We start from the raw sequence: 19,205 nt of genomic DNA on the forward strand, positions 1-19,205 counted from the left end.
TTTGCACGTGTCATAGTGGAGCCCTCAGGATTCCAGAGCCAGCTTTCTGACATCATAATGGGGCTTCAGAGATAAAAGCCTGGGCCCAGGCAGTGTTGGTCAGTGCTGCTCAGCAGGCAGCACTGGACTGGACTGGATTACAGCTGATACAAGGTGTGAAGGAACAAGGGGTGGCTGTGGGCATGCACTTGCTGCCGCTGCCAGTGTTTATCTGCATGGCAGCAGGGCATTTGGGCGTTGCCAGGAAGGCGTTTTTATGTAGATTCCTCCTCTTTCAGCACTGCATTGTGGTGCAAGCAAAAGAAGCAAATCCTGTCTGGCTTCCTCTCCGGCCTTTATTCACCTCCCGTGTAGCTGTGAGTGTGTGAGCCTGCAGGGCCCCATGGAATTGCCTAGAAGTAGGCTGAATCGCTGCAAGGGCTGAACAGCAGTATCGGGCAGGCTCGGGCAACGCGCGGCCCGTTCGGGTTATCGCTTCTCGGCCTTTTGGCTAAGATCAAGTGTAGTATCTGTTCTTATCAGTTTAATATCTGATACGTCCCCTATCTGGGGACCATATATTAAATGGATTTTTAGAACAGGGAGATGGAAATAGAGCTTGCTCTGTCCACTCCACGCATTGACCTGGTATTGCAGTATTTCCAGGACCGGTGCACCCTTTCCTTATGTGTTGACTAAAAGCAGATTCCAAAAGTGTTTTTTGTCTTTGCTATTGTTTCTGTCTTTCTGAAGGGATCTCCCCTTTTAATCCCATTATTTCAACACCTGTTGGACAATGCATGAGTGATAATGAGCTCATTGATTAAATGCAATTAATGAATAGATTGCCACCTCTTGTTGTGTGTCGTCTGTGTTTCTGTGTTTCCGGCATTTCACATTGGAACACCTCATTCACCTTCCTTGTCTTCTCTCCGCCCTCCCTTTTAGGTAAGTTAAAGAGCTGCACCTGAGCCAGCCACTGATTGATTGATTGATTGATTGATTGATTGATTGATTGATTGATTGATTGATGCAGCACAACAGTCAAATAGTGGAGTGGAGTAGGGGAACAGCAAACAGCCAATAAAGCAGCCCGCCCGCTCGCCTGCCCGCCACAATGGACCTACCTGTGTACACTAGATGGATGTGATGGAATGTACTGTCGTCCCTACATTTCAAGAAGAAGTAAGAATTGCAGTTGCAACAAAGCCTTGCTTGCCTACAAAGAGAGCAGCAATTTGGATTTGTTACTATGTTACCTAGAAGAATAACAAACTGTGCAAGGATGGAGGTTGTAGGAGCAAGGAGAAGTTGTCTGTAAAGTTGGTGGATGCCTATTTTCCATTTTGCAGTCCCTTGTCTCCCTCTTGTGGCCTCCTGGAGGCAACTAGCTGTGCAAAAAAAAGACAGCCTGGCGGCCGGCTGTTGCAGTGTTGCCCTCTCAGGCAACACTGAGTGACTGACTGAGCCTCACCGTCTTATATAAAGTTCAGACGGAACTTTGCACGTGTCATAGTGGAGCCCTCAGGATTCCAGAGCCAGCTTTCTGACATCATAATGGGGCCTCAGAGATAAAAGCCTGGGCCCAGGCAGTGTTGGTCAGTGCTGCTCAGCAGGCAGCACTGGACTGGACTGGATTACAGCTGATACAAGGTGTGAAGGAACAAGGGGTGGCTGTGGGCATGCACTTGCTGCCGCTGCCAGTGTTTATCTGCATGGCAGCAGGGCATTTGGGCGTTGCCAGGAAGGCGTTTTTATGTAGATTCCTCCTCTTTCAGCACTGCATTGTGGTGCAAGCAAAAGAAGCAAATCCTGTCTGGCTTCCTCTCCGGCCTTTATTCACCTCCCGTGTAGCTGTGAGTGTGTGAGCCTGCAGGGCCCCATGGAATTGCCTAGAAGTAGGCTGAATCGCTGCAAGGGCTGAACAGCAGTATCGGGCAGGCTCGGGCAACGCGCGGCCCGTTCGGGTTATCGCTTCTCGGCCTTTTGGCTAAGATCAAGTGTAGTATCTGTTCTTATCAGTTTAATATCTGATACGTCCCCTATCTGGGGACCATATATTAAATGGATTTTTAGAACAGGGAGATGGAAATAGAGCTTGCTCTGTCCACTCCACGCATTGACCTGGTATTGCAGTATTTCCAGGACCGGTGCACCCTTTCCTTATGTGTTGACTAAAAGCAGATTCCAAAAGTGTTTTTTGTCTTTGCTATTGTTTCTGTCTTTCTGAAGGGATCTCCCCTTTTAATCCCATTATTTCAACACCTGTTGGACAATGCATGAGTGATAATGAGCTCATTGATTAAATGCAATTAATGAATAGATTGCCACCTCTTGTTGTGTGTCGTCTGTGTTTCTGTGTTTCCGGCATTTCACATTGGAACACCTCATTCACCTTCCTTGTCTTCTCTCCGCCCTCCCTTTTAGGTAAGTTAAAGAGCTGCACCTGAGCCAGCCACTGATTGATTGATTGATTGATTGATTGATTGATTGATTGATTGATGCAGCACAACAGTCAAATAGTGGAGTGGAGTAGGGGAACAGCAAACAGCCAATAAAGCAGCCCGCCCGCTCGCCTGCCCGCCACAATGGACCTACCTGTGTACACTAGATGGATGTGATGGAATGTACTGTCGTCCCTACATTTCAAGAAGAAGTAAGAATTGCAGTTGCAACAAAGCCTTGCTTGCCTACAAAGAGAGCAGCAATTTGGATTTGTTACTATGTTACCTAGAAGAATAACAAACTGTGCAAGGATGGAGGTTGTAGGAGCAAGGAGAAGTTGTCTGTAAAGTTGGTGGATGCCTATTTTCCATTTTGCAGTCCCTTGTCTCCCTCTTGTGGCCTCCTGGAGGCAACTAGCTGTGCAAAAAAAAGACAGCCTGGCGGCCGGCTGTTGCAGTGTTGCCCTCTCAGGCAACACTGAGTGACTGACCGAGCCTCACCGTCTTATATAAAGTTCAGACGGAACTTTGCACGTGTCATAGTGGAGCCCTCAGGATTCCAGAGCCAGCTTTCTGACATCATAATGGGGCCTCAGAGATAAAAGCCTGGGCCCAGGCAGTGTTGGTCAGTGCTGCTCAGCAGGCAGCACTGGACTGGACTGGATTACAGCTGATACAAGGTGTGAAGGAACAAGGGGTGGCTGTGGGCATGCACTTGCTGCCGCTGCCAGTGTTTATCTGCATGGCAGCAGGGCATTTGGGCGTTGCCAGGAAGGCGTTTTTATGTAGATTCCTCCTCTTTCAGCACTGCATTGTGGTGCAAGCAAAAGAAGCAAATCCTGTCTGGCTTCCTCTCCGGCCTTTATTCACCTCCCGTGTAGCTGTGAGTGTGTGAGCCTGCAGGGCCCCATGGAATTGCCTAGAAGTAGGCTGAATCGCTGCAAGGGCTGAACAGCAGTATCGGGCAGGCTCGGGCAACGCGCGGCCCGTTCGGGTTATCGCTTCTCGGCCTTTTGGCTAAGATCAAGTGTAGTATCTGTTCTTATCAGTTTAATATCTGATACGTCCCCTATCTGGGGACCATATATTAAATGGATTTTTAGAACAGGGAGATGGAAATAGAGCTTGCTCTGTCCACTCCACGCATTGACCTGGTATTGCAGTATTTCCAGGACCGGTGCACCCTTTCCTTATGTGTTGACTAAAAGCAGATTCCAAAAGTGTTTTTTGTCTTTGCTATTGTTTCTGTCTTTCTGAAGGGATCTCCCCTTTTAATCCCATTATTTCAACACCTGTTGGACAATGCATGAGTGATAATGAGCTCATTGATTAAATGCAATTAATGAATAGATTGCCACCTCTTGTTGTGTGTCGTCTGTGTTTCTGTGTTTCCGGCATTTCACATTGGAACACCTCATTCACCTTCCTTGTCTTCTCTCCGCCCTCCCTTTTAGGTAAGTTAAAGAGCTGCACCTGAGCCAGCCACTGATTGATTGATTGATTGATTGATTGATTGATTGATTGATTGATTGATTGATTGATTGATTGATGCAGCACAACAGTCAAATAGTGGAGTGGAGTAGGGGAACAGCAAACAGCCAATAAAGCAGCCCGCCCGCTCGCCTGCCCGCCACAATGGACCTACCTGTGTACACTAGATGGATGTGATGGAATGTACTGTCGTCCCTACATTTCAAGAAGAAGTAAGAATTGCAGTTGCAACAAAGCCTTGCTTGCCTACAAAGAGAGCAGCAATTTGGATTTGTTACTATGTTACCTAGAAGAATAACAAACTGTGCAAGGATGGAGGTTGTAGGAGCAAGGAGAAGTTGTCTGTAAAGTTGGTGGATGCCTATTTTCCATTTTGCAGTCCCTTGTCTCCCTCTTGTGGCCTCCTGGAGGCAACTAGCTGTGCAAAAAAAAGACAGCCTGGCGGCCGGCTGTTGCAGTGTTGCCCTCTCAGGCAACACTGAGTGACTGACTGAGCCTCACCGTCTTATATAAAGTTCAGACGGAACTTTGCACGTGTCATAGTGGAGCCCTCAGGATTCCAGAGCCAGCTTTCTGACATCATAATGGGGCCTCAGAGATAAAAGCCTGGGCCCAGGCAGTGTTGGTCAGTGCTGCTCAGCAGGCAGCACTGGACTGGACTGGATTACAGCTGATACAAGGTGTGAAGGAACAAGGGGTGGCTGTGGGCATGCACTTGCTGCCGCTGCCAGTGTTTATCTGCATGGCAGCAGGGCATTTGGGCGTTGCCAGGAAGGCATTTTTATGTAGATTCCTCCTCTTTCAGCACTGCATTGTGGTGCAAGCAAAAGAAGCAAATCCTGTCTGGCTTCCTCTCCGGCCTTTATTCACCTCCCGTGTAGCTGTGAGTGTGTGAGCCTGCAGGGCCCCATGGAATTGCCTAGAAGTAGGCTGAATCGCTGCAAGGGCTGAACAGCAGTATCGGGCAGGCTCGGGCAACGCGCGGCCCGTTCGGGTTATCGCTTCTCGGCCTTTTGGCTAAGATCAAGTGTAGTATCTGTTCTTATCAGTTTAATATCTGATACGTCCCCTATCTGGGGACCATATATTAAATGGATTTTTAGAACAGGGAGATGGAAATAGAGCTTGCTCTGTCCACTCCACGCATTGACCTGGTATTGCAGTATTTCCAGGACCGGTGCACCCTTTCCTTATGTGTTGACTAAAAGCAGATTCCAAAAGTGTTTTTTGTCTTTGCTATTGTTTCTGTCTTTCTGAAGGGATCTCCCCTTTTAATCCCATTATTTCAACACCTGTTGGACAATGCATGAGTGATAATGAGCTCATTGATTAAATGCAATTAATGAATAGATTGCCACCTCTTGTTGTGTGTCGTCTGTGTTTCTGTGTTTCCGGCATTTCACATTGGAACACCTCATTCACCTTCCTTGTCTTCTCTCCGCCCTCCCTTTTAGGTAAGTTAAAGAGCTGCACCTGAGCCAGCCACTGATTGATTGATTGATTGATTGATTGATTGATTGATTGATTGATGCAGCACAACAGTCAAATAGTGGAGTGGAGTAGGGGAACAGCAAACAGCCAATAAAGCAGCCCGCCCGCTCGCCTGCCCGCCACAATGGACCTACCTGTGTACACTAGATGGATGTGATGGAATGTACTGTCGTCCCTACATTTCAAGAAGAAGTAAGAATTGCAGTTGCAACAAAGCCTTGCTTGCCTACAAAGAGAGCAGCAATTTGGATTTGTTACTATGTTACCTAGAAGAATAACAAACTGTGCAAGGATGGAGGTTGTAGGAGCAAGGAGAAGTTGTCTGTAAAGTTGGTGGATGCCTATTTTCCATTTTGCAGTCCCTTGTCTCCCTCTTGTGGCCTCCTGGAGGCAACTAGCTGTGCAAAAAAAAGACAGCCTGGCGGCCGGCTGTTGCAGTGTTGCCCTCTCAGGCAACACTGAGTGACTGACTGAGCCTCACCGTCTTATATAAAGTTCAGACGGAACTTTGCACGTGTCATAGTGGAGCCCTCAGGATTCCAGAGCCAGCTTTCTGACATCATAATGGGGCCTCAGAGATAAAAGCCTGGGCCCAGGCAGTGTTGGTCAGTGCTGCTCAGCAGGCAGCACTGGACTGGACTGGATTACAGCTGATACAAGGTGTGAAGGAACAAGGGGTGGCTGTGGGCATGCACTTGCTGCCGCTGCCAGTGTTTATCTGCATGGCAGCAGGGCATTTGGGCGTTGCCAGGAAGGCGTTTTTATGTAGATTCCTCCTCTTTCAGCACTGCATTGTGGTGCAAGCAAAAGAAGCAAATCCTGTCTGGCTTCCTCTCCGGCCTTTATTCACCTCCCGTGTAGCTGTGAGTGTGTGAGCCTGCAGGGCCCCATGGAATTGCCTAGAAGTAGGCTGAATCGCTGCAAGGGCTGAACAGCAGTATCGGGCAGGCTCGGGCAACGCGCGGCCCGTTCGGGTTATCGCTTCTCGGCCTTTTGGCTAAGATCAAGTGTAGTATCTGTTCTTATCAGTTTAATATCTGATACGTCCCCTATCTGGGGACCATATATTAAATGGATTTTTAGAACAGGGAGATGGAAATAGAGCTTGCTCTGTCCACTCCACGCATTGACCTGGTATTGCAGTATTTCCAGGACCGGTGCACCCTTTCCTTATGTGTTGACTAAAAGCAGATTCCAAAAGTGTTTTTTGTCTTTGCTATTGTTTCTGTCTTTCTGAAGGGATCTCCCCTTTTAATCCCATTATTTCAACACCTGTTGGACAATGCATGAGTGATAATGAGCTCATTGATTAAATGCAATTAATGAATAGATTGCCACCTCTTGTTGTGTGTCGTCTGTGTTTCTGTGTTTCCGGCATTTCACATTGGAACACCTCATTCACCTTCCTTGTCTTCTCTCCGCCCTCCCTTTTAGGTAAGTTAAAGAGCTGCACCTGAGCCAGCCACTGATTGATTGATTGATTGATTGATTGATTGATTGATTGATTGATGCAGCACAACAGTCAAATAGTGGAGTGGAGTAGGGGAACAGCAAACAGCCAATAAAGCAGCCCGCCCGCTCGCCTGCCCGCCACAATGGACCTACCTGTGTACACTAGATGGATGTGATGGAATGTACTGTCGTCCCTACATTTCAAGAAGAAGTAAGAATTGCAGTTGCAACAAAGCCTTGCTTGCCTACAAAGAGAGCAGCAATTTGGATTTGTTACTATGTTACCTAGAAGAATAACAAACTGTGCAAGGATGGAGGTTGTAGGAGCAAGGAGAAGTTGTCTGTAAAGTTGGTGGATGCCTATTTTCCATTTTGCAGTCCCTTGTCTCCCTCTTGTGGCCTCCTGGAGGCAACTAGCTGTGCAAAAAAAAGACAGCCTGGCGGCCGGCTGTTGCAGTGTTGCCCTCTCAGGCAACACTGAGTGACTGACTGAGCCTCACCGTCTTATATAAAGTTCAGACGGAACTTTGCACGTGTCATAGTGGAGCCCTCAGGATTCCAGAGCCAGCTTTCTGACATCATAATGGGGCCTCAGAGATAAAAGCCTGGGCCCAGGCAGTGTTGGTCAGTGCTGCTCAGCAGGCAGCACTGGACTGGACTGGATTACAGCTGATACAAGGTGTGAAGGAACAAGGGGTGGCTGTGGGCATACACTTGCTGCCGCTGCCAGTGTTTATCTGCATGGCAGCAGGGCATTTGGGCGTTGCCAGGAAGGCGTTTTTATGTAGATTCCTCCTCTTTCAGCACTGCATTGTGGTGCAAGCAAAAGAAGCAAATCCTGTCTGGCTTCCTCTCCGGCCTTTATTCACCTCCCGTGTAGCTGTGAGTGTGTGAGCCTGCAGGGCCCCATGGAATTGCCTAGAAGTAGGCTGAATCGCTGCAAGGGCTGAACAGCAGTATCGGGCAGGCTCGGGCAACGCGCGGCCCGTTCGGTTTATCGCTTCTCGGCCTTTTGGCTAAGATCAAGTGTAGTATCTGTTCTTATCAGTTTAATATCTGATACGTCCCCTATCTGGGGACCATATATTAAATGGATTTTTAGAACAGGGAGATGGAAATAGAGCTTGCTCTGTCCACTCCACGCATTGACCTGGTATTGCAGTATTTCCAGGACCGGTGCACCCTTTCCTTATGTGTTGACTAAAAGCAGATTCCAAAAGTGTTTTTTGTCTTTGCTATTGTTTCTGTCTTTCTGAAGGGATCTCCCCTTTTAATCCCATTATTTCAACACCTGTTGGACAATGCATGAGTGATAATGAGCTCATTGATTAAATGCAATTAATGAATAGATTGCCACCTCTTGTTGTGTGTCGTCTGTGTTTCTGTGTTTCCGGCATTTCACATTGGAACACCTCATTCACCTTCCTTGTCTTCTCTCCGCCCTCCCTTTTAGGTAAGTTAAAGAGCTGCACCTGAGCCAGCCACTGATTGATTGATTGATTGATTGATTGATTGATTGATTGATTGATTGATGCAGCACAACAGTCAAATAGTGGAGTGGAGTAGGGGAACAGCAAACAGCCAATAAAGCAGCCCGCCCGCTCGCCTGCCCGCCACAATGGACCTACCTGTGTACACTAGATGGATGTGATGGAATGTACTGTCGTCCCTACATTTCAAGAAGAAGTAAGAATTGCAGTTGCAACAAAGCCTTGCTTGCCTACAAAGAGAGCAGCAATTTGGATTTGTTACTATGTTACCTAGAAGAATAACAAACTGTGCAAGGATGGAGGTTGTAGGAGCAAGGAGAAGTTGTCTGTAAAGTTGGTGGATGCCTATTTTCCATTTTGCAGTCCCTTGTCTCCCTCTTGTGGCCTCCTGGAGGCAACTAGCTGTGCAAAAAAAAGACAGCCTGGCGGCCGGCTGTTGCAGTGTTGCCCTCTCAGGCAACACTGAGTGACTGACTGAGCCTCACCGTCTTATATAAAGTTCAGACGGAACTTTGCACGTGTCATAGTGGAGCCCTCAGGATTCCAGAGCCAGCTTTCTGACATCATAATGGGGCCTCAGAGATAAAAGCCTGGGCCCAGGCAGTGTTGGTCAGTGCTGCTCAGCAGGCAGCACTGGACTGGACTGGATTACAGCTGATACAAGGTGTGAAGGAACAAGGGGTGGCTGTGGGCATGCACTTGCTGCCGCTGCCAGTGTTTATCTGCATGGCAGCAGGGCATTTGGGCGTTGCCAGGAAGGCGTTTTTATGTAGATTCCTCCTCTTTCAGCACTGCATTGTGGTGCAAGCAAAAGAAGCAAATCCTGTCTGGCTTCCTCTCCGGCCTTTATTCACCTCCCGTGTAGCTGTGAGTGTGTGAGCCTGCAGGGCCCCATGGAATTGCCTAGAAGTAGGCTGAATCGCTGCAAGGGCTGAACAGCAGTATCGGGCAGGCTCGGGCAACGCGCGGCCCGTTCGGGTTATCGCTTCTCGGCCTTTTGGCTAAGATCAAGTGTAGTATCTGTTCTTATCAGTTTAATATCTGATACGTCCCCTATCTGGGGACCATATATTAAATGGATTTTTAGAACAGGGAGATGGAAATAGAGCTTGCTCTGTCCACTCCACGCATTGACCTGGTATTGCAGTATTTCCAGGACCGGTGCACCCTTTCCTTATGTGTTGACTAAAAGCAGATTCCAAAAGTGTTTTTTGTCTTTGCTATTGTTTCTGTCTTTCTGAAGGGATCTCCCCTTTTAATCCCATTATTTCAACACCTGTTGGACAATGCATGAGTGATAATGAGCTCATTGATTAAATGCAATTAATGAATAGATTGCCACCTCTTGTTGTGTGTCGTCTGTGTTTCTGTGTTTCCGGCATTTCACATTGGAACACCTCATTCACCTTCCTTGTCTTCTCTCCGCCCTCCCTTTTAGGTAAGTTAAAGAGCTGCACCTGAGCCAGCCACTGATTGATTGATTGATTGATTGATTGATTGATTGATTGATTGATTGATTGATTGATGCAGCACAACAGTCAAATAGTGGAGTGGAGTAGGGGAACAGCAAACAGCCAATAAAGCAGCCCGCCCGCTCGCCTGCCCGCCACAATGGACCTACCTGTGTACACTAGATGGATGTGATGGAATGTACTGTCGTCCCTACATTTCAAGAAGAAGTAAGAATTGCAGTTGCAACAAAGCCTTGCTTGCCTACAAAGAGAGCAGCAATTTGGATTTGTTACTATGTTACCTAGAAGAATAACAAACTGTGCAAGGATGGAGGTTGTAGGAGCAAGGAGAAGTTGTCTGTAAAGTTGGTGGATGCCTATTTTCCATTTTGCAGTCCCTTGTCTCCCTCTTGTGGCCTCCTGGAGGCAACTAGCTGTGCAAAAAAAAGACAGCCTGGCGGCCGGCTGTTGCAGTGTTGCCCTCTCAGGCAACACTGAGTGACTGACTGAGCCTCACCGTCTTATATAAAGTTCAGACGGAACTTTGCACGTGTCATAGTGGAGCCCTCAGGATTCCAGAGCCAGCTTTCTGACATCATAATGGGGCCTCAGAGATAAAAGCCTGGGCCCAGGCAGTGTTGGTCAGTGCTGCTCAGCAGGCAGCACTGGACTGGACTGGATTACAGCTGATACAAGGTGTGAAGGAACAAGGGGTGGCTGTGGGCATGCACTTGCTGCCGCTGCCAGTGTTTATCTGCATGGCAGCAGGGCATTTGGGCGTTGCCAGGAAGGCGTTTTTATGTAGATTCCTCCTCTTTCAGCACTGCATTGTGGTGCAAGCAAAAGAAGCAAATCCTGTCTGGCTTCCTCTCCGGCCTTTATTCACCTCCCGTGTAGCTGTGAGTGTGTGAGCCTGCAGGGCCCCATGGAATTGCCTAGAAGTAGGCTGAATCGCTGCAAGGGCTGAACAGCAGTATCGGGCAGGCTCGGGCAACGCGCGGCCCGTTCGGGTTATCGCTTCTCGGCCTTTTGGCTAAGATCAAGTGTAGTATCTGTTCTTATCAGTTTAATATCTGATACGTCCCCTATCTGGGGACCATATATTAAATGGATTTTTAGAACAGGGAGATGGAAATAGAGCTTGCTCTGTCCACTCCACGCATTGACCTGGTATTGCAGTATTTCCAGGACCGGTGCACCCTTTCCTTATGTGTTGACTAAAAGCAGATTCCAAAAGTGTTTTTTGTCTTTGCTATTGTTTCTGTCTTTCTGAAGGGATCTCCCCTTTTAATCCCATTATTTCAACACCTGTTGGACAATGCATGAGTGATAATGAGCTCATTGATTAAATGCAATTAATGAATAGATTGCCACCTCTTGTTGTGTGTCGTCTGTGTTTCTGTGTTTCCGGCATTTCACATTGGAACACCTCATTCACCTTCCTTGTCTTCTCTCCGCCCTCCCTTTTAGGTAAGTTAAAGAGCTGCACCTGAGCCAGCCACTGATTGATTGATTGATTGATTGATTGATTGATTGATTGATTGATTGATTGATTGATTGATTGATTGATGCAGCACAACAGTCAAATAGTGGAGTGGAGTAGGGGAACAGCAAACAGCCAATAAAGCAGCCCGCCCGCTCGCCTGCCCGCCACAATGGACCTACCTGTGTACACTAGATGGATGTGATGGAATGTACTGTCGTCCCTACATTTCAAGAAGAAGTAAGAATTGCAGTTGCAACAAAGCCTTGCTTGCCTACAAAGAGAGCAGCAATTTGGATTTGTTACTATGTTACCTAGAAGAATAACAAACTGTGCAAGGATGGAGGTTGTAGGAGCAAGGAGAAGATGTCTGTAAAGTTGGTGGATGCCTATTTTCCATTTTGCAGTCCCTTGTCTCCCTCTTGTGGCCTCCTGGAGGCAACTAGCTGTGCAAAAAAAAGACAGCCTGGCGGCCGGCTGTTGCAGTGTTGCCCTCTCAGGCAACACTGAGTGACTGACTGAGCCTCACCGTCTTATATAAAGTTCAGACGGAACTTTGCACGTGTCATAGTGGAGCCCTCAGGATTCCAGAGCCAGCTTTCTGACATCATAATGGGGCCTCAGAGATAAAAGCCTGGGCCCAGGCAGTGTTGGTCAGTGCTGCTCAGCAGGCAGCACTGGACTGGACTGGATTACAGCTGATACAAGGTGTGAAGGAACAAGGGGTGGCTGTGGGCATGCACTTGCTGCCGCTGCCAGTGTTTATCTGCATGGCAGCAGGGCATTTGGGCGTTGCCAGGAAGGCGTTTTTATGTAGATTCCTCCTCTTTCAGCACTGCATTGTGGTGCAAGCAAAAGAAGCAAATCCTGTCTGGCTTCCTCTCCGGCCTTTATTCACCTCCCGTGTAGCTGTGAGTGTGTGAGCCTGCAGGGCCCCATGGAATTGCCTAGAAGTAGGCTGAATCGCTGCAAGGGCTGAACAGCAGTATCGGGCAGGCTCGGGCAACGCGCGGCCCGTTCGGGTTATCGCTTCTCGGCCTTTTGGCTAAGATCAAGTGTAGTATCTGTTCTTATCAGTTTAATATCTGATACGTCCCCTATCTGGGGACCATATATTAAATGGATTTTTAGAACAGGGAGATGGAAATAGAGCTTGCTCTGTCCACTCCACGCATTGACCTGGTATTGCAGTATTTCCAGGACCGGTGCACCCTTTCCTTATGTGTTGACTAAAAGCAGATTCCAAAAGTGTTTTTTGTCTTTGCTATTGTTTCTGTCTTTCTGAAGGGATCTCCCCTTTTAATCCCATTATTTCAACAACTGTTGGACAATGCATGAGTGATAATGAGCTCATTGATTAAATGCAATTAATGAATAGATTGCCACCTCTTGTTGTGTGTCGTCTGTGTTTCTGTGTTTCCGGCATTTCACATTGGAACACCTCATTCACCTTCCTTGTCTTCTCTCCGCCCTCCCTTTTAGGTAAGTTAAAGAGCTGCACCTGAGCCAGCCACTGATTGATTGATTGATTGATTGATTGATTGATTGATTGATGCAGCACAACAGTCAAATAGTGGAGTGGAGTAGGGGAACAGCAAACAGCCAATAAAGCAGCCCGCCCGCTCGCCTGCCCGCCACAATGGACCTACCTGTGTACACTAGATGGATGTGATGGAATGTACTGTCGTCCCTACATTTCAAGAAGAAGTAAGAATTGCAGTTGCAACAAAGCCTTGCTTGCCTACAAAGAGAGCAGCAATTTGGATTTGTTACTATGTTACCTAGAAGAATAACAAACTGTGCAAGGATGGAGGTTGTAGGAGCAAGGAGAAGTTGTCTGTAAAGTTGGTGGATGCCTATTTTCCATTTTGCAGTCCCTTGTCTCCCTCTTGTGGCCTCCTGGAGGCAACTAGCTGTGCAAAAAAAAGACAGCCTGGCGGCCGGCTGTTGCAGTGTTGCCCTCTCAGGCAACACTGAGTGACTGACTGAGCCTCACCGTCTTATATAAAGTTCAGACGGAACTTTGCACGTGTCATAGTGGAGCCCTCAGGATTCCAGAGCCAGCTTTCTGACATCATAATGGGGCCTCAGAGATAAAAGCCTGGGCCCAGGCAGTGTTGGTCAGTGCTGCTCAGCAGGCAGCACTGGACTGGACTGGATTACAGCTGATACAAGGTGTGAAGGAACAAGGGGTGGCTGTGGGCATGCACTTGCTGCCGCTGCCAGTGTTTATCTGCATGGCAGCAGGGCATTTGGGCGTTGCCAGGAAGGCGTTTTTATGTAGATTCCTCCTCTTTCAGCACTGCATTGTGGTGCAAGCAAAAGAAGCAAATCCTGTCTGGCTTCCTCTCCGGCCTTTATTCACCTCCCGTGTAGCTGTGAGTGTGTGAGCCTGCAGGGCCCCATGGAATTGCCTAGAAGTAGGCTGAATCGCTGCAAGGGCTGAACAGCAGTATCGGGCAGGCTCGGGCAACGCGCGGCCCGTTCGGGTTATCGCTTCTCGGCCTTTTGGCTAAGATCAAGTGTAGTATCTGTTCTTATCAGTTTAATATCTGATACGTCCCCTATCTGGGGACCATATATTAAATGGATTTTTAGAACAGGGAGATGGAAATAGAGCTTGCTCTGTCCACTCCACGCATTGACCTGGTATTGCAGTATTTCCAGGACCGGTGCACCCTTTCCTTATGTGTTGACTAAAAGCAGATTCCAAAAGTGTTTTTTGTCTTTGCTATTGTTTCTGTCTTTCTGAAGGGATCTCCCCTTTTAATCCCATTATTTCAACACCTGTTGGACAATGCATGAGTGATAATGAGCTCATTGATTAAATGCAATTAATGAATAGATTGCCACCTCTTGTTGTGTGTCGTCTGTGTTTCTGTGTTTCCGGCATTTCACATTGGAACACCTCATTCACCTTCCTTGTCTTCTCTCCGCCCTCCCTTTTAGGTAAGTTAAAGAGCTGCACCTGAGCCAGCCACTGATTGATTGATTGATTGATTGATTGATTGATTGATTGATTGATTGATTGATTGATTGATGCAGCACAACAGTCAAATAGTGGAGTGGAGTAGGGGAACAGCAAACAGCCAATAAAGCAGCCCGCCCGCTCGCCTGCCCGCCACAATGGACCTACCTGTGTACACTAGATGGATGTGATGGAATGTACTGTCGTCCCTACATTTCAAGAAGAAGTAAGAATTGCAGTTGCAACAAAGCCTTGCTTGCCTACAAAGAGAGCAGCAATTTGGATTTGTTACTATGTTACCTAGAAGAATAACAAACTGTGCAAGGATGGAGGTTGTAGGAGCAAGGAGAAGTTGTCTGTAAAGTTGGTGGATGCCTATTTTCCATTTTGCAGTCCCTTGTCTCCCTCTTGTGGCCTCCTGGAGGCAACTAGCTGTGCAAAAAAAAGACAGCCTGGCGGCCGGCTGTTGCAGTGTTGCCCTCTCAGGCAACACTGAGTGACTGACTGAGCCTCACCGTCTTATATAAAGTTCAGACGGAACTTTGCACGTGTCATAGTGGAGCCCTCAGGATTCCAGAGCCAGCTTTCTGACATCATAATGGGGCCTCAGAGATAAAAGGCCTCAGAGATAAAAGCCTGGGCCCAGGCAGTGTTGGTCAGTGCTGCTCAGCAGGCAGCACTGGACTGGACTGGATTACAGCTGATACAAGGTGTGAAGGAACAAGGGGTGGCTGTGGGCATGCACTTGCTGCCGCTGCCAGTGTTTATCTGCATGGCAGCAGGGCATTTGGGCGTTGCCAGGAAGGCGTTTTTATGTAGATTCCTCCTCTTTCAGCACTGCATTGTGGTGCAAGCAAAAGAAGCAAATCCTGTCTGGCTTCCTCTCCGGCCTTTATTCACCTCCCGTGTAGCTGTGAGTGTGTGAGCCTGCAGGGCCCCATGGAATTGCCTAGAAGTAGGCTGAATCGCTGCAAGGGCTGAACAGCAGTATCGGGCAGGCTCGGGCAACGCGCGGCCCGTTCGGGTTATCGCTTCTCGGCCTTTTGGCTAAGATCAAGTGTAGTATCTGTTCTTATCAGTTTAATATCTGATACGTCCCCTATCTGGGGACCATATATTAAATGGATTTTTAGAACAGGGAGATGGAAATAGAGCTTGCTCTGTCCACTCCACGCATTGACCTGGTATTGCAGTATTTCCAGGACCGGTGCACCCTTTCCTTATGTGTTGACTAAAAGCAGATTCCAAAAGTGTTTTTTGTCTTTGCTATTGTTTCTGTCTTTCTGAAGGGATCTCCCCTTTTAATCCCATTATTTCAACACCTGTTGGACAATGCATGAGTGATAATGAGCTCATTGATTAAATGCAATTAATGAATAGATTGCCACCTCTTGTTGTGTGTCGTCTGTGTTTCTGTGTTTCCGGCATTTCACATTGGAACACCTCATTCACCTTCCTTGTCTTCTCTCCGCCCTCCCTTTTAGGTAAGTTAAAGAGCTGCACCTGAGCCAGCCACTGATTGATTGATTGATTGATTGATTGATTGATTGATTGATGCAGCACAACAGTCAAATAGTGGAGTGGAGTAGGGGAACAGCAAACAGCCAATAAAGCAGCCCGCCCGCTCGCCTGCCCGCCACAATGGACCTACCTGTGTACACTAGATGGATGTGATGGAATGTACTGTCGTCCCTACATTTCAAGAAGAAGTAAGAATTGCAGTTGCAACATTGCCTTGCTTGCCTACAAAGAGAGCAGCAATTTGGATTTGTTACTATGTTACCTAGAAGAATAACAAACTGTGCAAGGATGGAGGTTGTAGGAGCAAGGAGAAGTTGTCTGTAAAGTTGGTGGATGCCTATTTTCCATTTTGCAGTCCCTTGTCTCCCTCTTGTGGCCTCCTGGAGGCAACTAGCTGTGCAAAAAAAAGACAGCCTGGCGGCCGGCTGTTGCAGTGTTGCCCTCTCAGGCAACACTGAGTGACTGACTGAGCCTCACCGTCTTATATAAAGTTCAGACGGAACTTTGCACGTGTCATAGTGGAGCCCTCAGGATTCCAGAGCCAGCTTTCTGACATCATAATGGGGCCTCAGAGATAAAAGCCTGGGCCCAGGCAGTGTTGGTCAGTGCTGCTCAGCAGGCAGCACTGGACTGGACTGGATTACAGCTGATACAAGGTGTGAAGGAACAAGGGGTGGCTGTGGGCATGCACTTGCTGCCGCTGCCAGTGTTTATCTGCATGGCAGCAGGGCATTTGGGCGTTGCCAGGAAGGCGTTTTTATGTAGATTCCTCCTCTTTCAGCACTGCATTGTGGTGCAAGCAAAAGAAGCAAATCCTGTCTGGCTTCCTCTCCGGCCTTTATTCACCTCCCGTGTAGCTGTGAGTGTGTGAGCCTGCAGGGCCCCATGGAATTGCCTAGAAGTAGGCTGAATCGCTGCAAGGGCTGAACAGCAGTATCGGGCAGGCTCGGGCAACGCGCGGCCCGTTCGGGTTATCGCTTCTCGGCCTTTTGGCTAAGATTAAGTGTAGTATCTGTTCTTATCAGTTTAATATCTGATACGTCCCCTATCTGGGGACCATATATTAAATGGATTTTTAGAACAGGGAGATGGAAATAGAGCTTGCTCTGTCCACTCCACGCATTGACCTGGTATTGCAGTATTTCCAGGACCAGTGCACCCTTTCCTTATGTGTTGACTAAAAGCAGATTCCAAAAGTGTTTTTTGTCTTTGCTATTGTTTCTGTCTTTCTGAAGGGATCTCCCCTTTTAATCCCATTATTTCAACACCTGTTGGACAATGCATGAGTGATAATGAGCTCATTGATTAAATGCAATTAATGAATAGATTGCCACCTCTTGTTGTGTGTCGTCTGTGTTTCTGTGTTTCCGGCATTTCACATTGGAACACCTCATTCACCTTCCTTGTCTTCTCTCCGCCCTCCCTTTTAGGTAAGTTAAAGAGCTGCACCTGAGCCAGCCACTGATTGATTGATTGATTGATTGATTGATTGATTGATTGATTGATTGATTGATTGATTGATGCAGCACAACAGTCAAATAGTGGAGTGGAGTAGGGGAACAGCAAACAGCCAATAAAGCAGCCCGCCCGCTCGCCTGCCCGCCACAATGGACCTACCTGTGTACACTAGATGGATGTGATGGAATGTACTGTCGTCCCTACATTTCAAGAAGAAGTAAGAATTGCAGTTGCAACAAAGCCTTGCTTGCCTACAAAGAGAGCAGCAATTTGGATTTGTTACTATGTTACCTAGAAGAATAACAAACTGTGCAAGGATGGAGGTTGTAGGAGCAAGGAGAAGTTGTCTGTAAAGTTGGTGGATGCCTATTTTCCATTTTGCAGTCCCTTGTCTCCCTCTTGTGGCCTCCTGGAGGCAACTAGCTGTGCAAAAAAAAGACAGCCTGGCGGCCGGCTGTTGCAGTGTTGCCCTCTCAGGCAACACTGAGTGACTGACTGAGCCTCACCGTCTTATATAAAGTTCAGACGGAACTTTGCACGTGTCATAGTGGAGCCCTCAGGATTCCAGAGCCAGCTTTCTGACATCATAATGGGGCCTCAGAGATAAAAGCCTGGGCCCAGGCAGTGTTGGTCAGTGCTGCTCAGCAGGCAGCACTGGACTGGACTGGATTACAGCTGATACAAGGTGTGAAGGAACAAGGGGTGGCTGTGGGCATGCACTTGCTGCCGCTGCCAGTGTTTATCTGCATGGCAGCAGGGCATTTGGGCGTTGCCAGGAAGGCGTTTTTATGTAGATTCCTCCTCTTTCAGCACTGCATTGTGGTGCAAGCAAAAGAAGCAAATCCTGTCTGGCTTCCTCTCCGGCCTTTATTCACCTCCCGTGTAGCTGTGAGTGTGTGAGCCTGCAGGGCCCCATGGAATTGCCTAGAAGTAGGCTGAATCGCTGCAAGGGCTGAACAGCAGTATCGGGCAGGCTCGGGCAACGCGCGGCCCGTTCGGGTTATCGCTTCTCGGCCTTTTGGCTAAGATCAAGTGTAGTATCTGTTCTTATCAGTTTAATATCTGATACGTCCCCTATCTGGGGACCATATATTAAATGGATTTTTAGAACAGGGAGATGGAAATAGAGCTTGCTCTGTCCACTCCACGCATTGACCTGGTATTGCAGTATTTCCAGGACCGGTGCACCCTTTCCTTATGTGTTGACTAAAAGCAGATTCCAAAAGTGTTTTTTGTCTTTGCTATTGTTTCTGTCTTTCTGAAGGGATCTCCCCTTTTAATCCCATTATTTCAACACCTGTTGGACAATGCATGAGTGATAATGAGCTCATTGATTAAATGCAATTAATGAATAGATTGCCACCTCTTGTTGTGTGTCGTCTGTGTTTCTGTGTTTCCGGCATTTCACATTGGAACACCTCATTCACCTTCCTTGTCTTCTCTCCGCCCTCCCTTTTAGGTAAGTTAAAGAGCTGCACCTGAGCCAGCCACTGATTGATTGATTGATTGATTGATTGATTGATTGATTGATTGATTGATTGATTGATTGATGCAGCACAACAGTCAAATAGTGGAGTGGAGTAGGGGAACAGCAAACAGCCAATAAAGCAGCCCGCCCGCTCGCCTGCCCACCACAATGGACCTACCTGTGTACACTAGATGGATGTGATGGAATGTACTGTCGTCCCTACATTTCAAGAAGAAGTAAGAATTGCAGTTGCAACAAAGCCTTGCTTGCCTACAAAGAGAGCAGCAATTTGGATTTGTTACTATGTTACCTAGAAGAATAACAAACTGTGCAAGGATGGAGGTTGTAGGAGCAAGGAGAAGTTGTCTGTAAAGTTGGTGGATGCCTATTTTCCATTTTGCAGTCCCTTGTCTCCCTCTTGTGGCCTCCTGGAGGCAACTAGCTGTGCAAAAAAAAGACAGCCTGGCGGCCGGCTGTTGCAGTGTTGCCCTCTCAGGCAACACTGAGTG

At 47.8% G+C, this 19,205-nt stretch overlaps 13 non-coding genes across 13 annotated transcripts; all 13 read left to right on the forward strand.

Moving 5' to 3' along the window:
• The first annotated feature begins 470 nt into the window (after positions 1 to 470).
• Positions 471 to 661, forward strand: LOC142717488 (U2 spliceosomal RNA). Its single transcript, XR_012871862.1, has one exon. It is a non-coding gene; the product is annotated as a U2 spliceosomal RNA (small nuclear RNA).
• Positions 662 to 1,949: 1,288 nt separating this feature from the next.
• Positions 1,950 to 2,140, forward strand: LOC142717489 (U2 spliceosomal RNA). Its single transcript, XR_012871863.1, has one exon. It is a non-coding gene; the product is annotated as a U2 spliceosomal RNA (small nuclear RNA).
• A 1,280-nt stretch (positions 2,141 to 3,420) lies between these two features.
• LOC142717490 (U2 spliceosomal RNA) lies at positions 3,421 to 3,611 on the forward strand. The gene has a single exon (XR_012871864.1). It is a non-coding gene; the product is annotated as a U2 spliceosomal RNA (small nuclear RNA).
• Positions 3,612 to 4,911: 1,300 nt separating this feature from the next.
• LOC142717491 (U2 spliceosomal RNA) lies at positions 4,912 to 5,102 on the forward strand. Its single transcript, XR_012871865.1, has one exon. It is a non-coding gene; the product is annotated as a U2 spliceosomal RNA (small nuclear RNA).
• A 1,280-nt stretch (positions 5,103 to 6,382) lies between these two features.
• LOC142717492 (U2 spliceosomal RNA) lies at positions 6,383 to 6,573 on the forward strand. The gene has a single exon (XR_012871866.1). It is a non-coding gene; the product is annotated as a U2 spliceosomal RNA (small nuclear RNA).
• Positions 6,574 to 7,853: 1,280 nt separating this feature from the next.
• On the forward strand, positions 7,854 to 8,044 carry LOC142717493 (U2 spliceosomal RNA). The gene has a single exon (XR_012871867.1). It is a non-coding gene; the product is annotated as a U2 spliceosomal RNA (small nuclear RNA).
• Positions 8,045 to 9,328: 1,284 nt separating this feature from the next.
• On the forward strand, positions 9,329 to 9,519 carry LOC142717494 (U2 spliceosomal RNA). Its single transcript, XR_012871868.1, has one exon. It is a non-coding gene; the product is annotated as a U2 spliceosomal RNA (small nuclear RNA).
• A 1,292-nt stretch (positions 9,520 to 10,811) lies between these two features.
• Positions 10,812 to 11,002, forward strand: LOC142717495 (U2 spliceosomal RNA). The gene has a single exon (XR_012871869.1). It is a non-coding gene; the product is annotated as a U2 spliceosomal RNA (small nuclear RNA).
• A 1,304-nt stretch (positions 11,003 to 12,306) lies between these two features.
• LOC142717498 (U2 spliceosomal RNA) lies at positions 12,307 to 12,497 on the forward strand. Its single transcript, XR_012871871.1, has one exon. It is a non-coding gene; the product is annotated as a U2 spliceosomal RNA (small nuclear RNA).
• A 1,276-nt stretch (positions 12,498 to 13,773) lies between these two features.
• Positions 13,774 to 13,964, forward strand: LOC142717499 (U2 spliceosomal RNA). Its single transcript, XR_012871872.1, has one exon. It is a non-coding gene; the product is annotated as a U2 spliceosomal RNA (small nuclear RNA).
• A 1,312-nt stretch (positions 13,965 to 15,276) lies between these two features.
• On the forward strand, positions 15,277 to 15,467 carry LOC142717500 (U2 spliceosomal RNA). Its single transcript, XR_012871873.1, has one exon. It is a non-coding gene; the product is annotated as a U2 spliceosomal RNA (small nuclear RNA).
• Positions 15,468 to 16,743: 1,276 nt separating this feature from the next.
• Positions 16,744 to 16,934, forward strand: LOC142717545 (U2 spliceosomal RNA). The gene has a single exon (XR_012871917.1). It is a non-coding gene; the product is annotated as a U2 spliceosomal RNA (small nuclear RNA).
• Positions 16,935 to 18,230: 1,296 nt separating this feature from the next.
• On the forward strand, positions 18,231 to 18,421 carry LOC142717501 (U2 spliceosomal RNA). Its single transcript, XR_012871875.1, has one exon. It is a non-coding gene; the product is annotated as a U2 spliceosomal RNA (small nuclear RNA).
• The last annotated feature ends 784 nt before the right edge of the window (positions 18,422 to 19,205 follow it).

The sequence above is a fragment of the Rhinoderma darwinii genome, unplaced genomic scaffold (genome assembly GCF_050947455.1).
Source record: "Rhinoderma darwinii isolate aRhiDar2 unplaced genomic scaffold, aRhiDar2.hap1 Scaffold_456, whole genome shotgun sequence".
In the NCBI taxonomy this organism is placed as follows: domain Eukaryota; kingdom Metazoa; phylum Chordata; class Amphibia; order Anura; family Rhinodermatidae; genus Rhinoderma; species Rhinoderma darwinii.